A 1,866-nucleotide genomic window follows, 5' to 3' on the forward strand; every position below is an offset into this window, starting at 1 on the left:
CTCCCAGGAGCTATGTGGGAGTATGTTCCTCATGGCATAGGACAACACCCAGCATTCTCTGGAATGTGGCTACAACAAATGGGGTCCCTCTGCATTCTCAAAGTGAAATAGTGGTTGTGTTAAGGAAAAGAAGACCTAAGTCTCTGTGGCCAGCAGATGGTGTAGTGGTTATGGCACTCAACTCTCATATGGCAGACCGTGATTCGAGTCCCAGACCTGGAAGCTTGAAAACCACATCAGACGCATGTGCATGCCCAAAATTCCAGGAGGAGAATGGAAAAGGACTGCAGTATGGTCAGCTCCCCCAAGGGGGTGATTTCCCACCTTCCCTCTCACTGCCTCTCTATTTCTCTCCAGCAAACATATAGTACTCTATGGAAGAAAAAAAAAAAACTTCCAAAAAAGACCTGAGACTCAAACTGCAATCACTAGGTTGTTTGTGAGTGCACAAAACGAGTTTACGGAGCCCTAGAGCTGTGGTCTCTAGCACAGGGAAGCTGTGAATAACAAAGAGATAGCTGATGACCCCCCCCCCAAGGGGACCCAGGTGGCTGCTTCCAGTCAGGACCTCCTTCATGCCCCTCGTGGTGCCCCTGGGTCATAGGCTAGGAGGCTCTTTGGGAGAAACAGGTCGACCTGTGTTCACCCTTACACCCCATATTTGGAGCAGTCTCTGTGGAAGGAGCTGCAGAGTGCAGGCAGTAAGATGTCAGGGTTGGAGTCCCCAGGCTCAGACGGCCTCTCCCCATCACCCTCCTTTGACTGCCCAGAGGCCACCAGGTAGCCCTTCAGAAAGCCCTGTCTGGGGGAAGTCACTTGCTCGTCCCTATTCTTTTCCCCTTCTTGGCCCTCCAGCCCCTGCGGGAAGCGGTGCTGATGAAGTCAGGGTAGCTGGGGCCTGGGGCCCCTGGAGTGTCTCAACCCAGTTTTGACAAAGAACCAGATAAATCTGCTCCCTGGGTTTTGTGTCCCTCCTCTGAAAGTCAGGGCTTGTCACAGCATCCCCACAGAGGAGCCCTGGGCATACCCCACTAGGAAGAATGTACCCCGAGGGATGAAACTGAAGCTGCAGTACTCCTGTCTCTAATTCTGCCTTCTTTGACTCTTAACAGCAGTTTGCCCCAAATTTACGGACTTCAGGCCTCTCAACTTCCAGAGTGGCAGGGAGTTGGGGACCCCCTGAGCAGGCACTAGTGTCAAAAACCTGAGGGAATGAGGCAGCCCTGCAGGGACTGAGGGCCAAGGAGAGGAACAGAAGGGGGAAGAGCCAGTGATTCCCCCAGATGGGGCTGGTGAAGAAAACGAGCCAACCTGGACCCAGACCTACCTAGACCCATGGTTCAGGTAGGGAATCCCTGGGGGAGAGGGACGTGGGGCCTGGGTAGGCCCTGCCCTTCTTGGCTGCAGGTGAGATATTGTGCTTGGCTCTCACCTCCTGCCCCTCCATCACTCACACTCACCTTCTTTCTTGGCCCCAGATTCTATTACTCAGGTTGCAGGTGGCTGTGACCCTGGGGGTAGTGGGTGTGGACAGGGACCATTTCTGCAAGCCTCGAGCCTGTCAATACCGACCCTGCTGACTCACGCTGGGATGAATTCACTCTGTATTTGTCTCCGTTTTAGCATATTTTGGATTTCAGACTATTTTTACAAGGACTATGAAAATTCCTTCGAAATCAATGTCCTTTTCACATTTCTGTTCTTGGGGCCCTCGATGGACAGGAAATTCCTTCAAAAAGAAAATAAAACCATCCAGTCCTCCTTTCAGGGAATCGTTTTAATGTGAGTTGTCTGATTCTGTTGGAAGGCAAACCTGGCCGGTTGTCTCTTTAAATCGGCTCTGCAGTGTGACGGGCGCCGGCCGCG

This window comes from Tupaia chinensis, unplaced genomic scaffold (assembly GCF_000334495.1).
Source record: "Tupaia chinensis unplaced genomic scaffold, TupChi_1.0 Scaffold000197_1, whole genome shotgun sequence".
Lineage (NCBI taxonomy): Eukaryota > Metazoa > Chordata > Mammalia > Scandentia > Tupaiidae > Tupaia > Tupaia belangeri.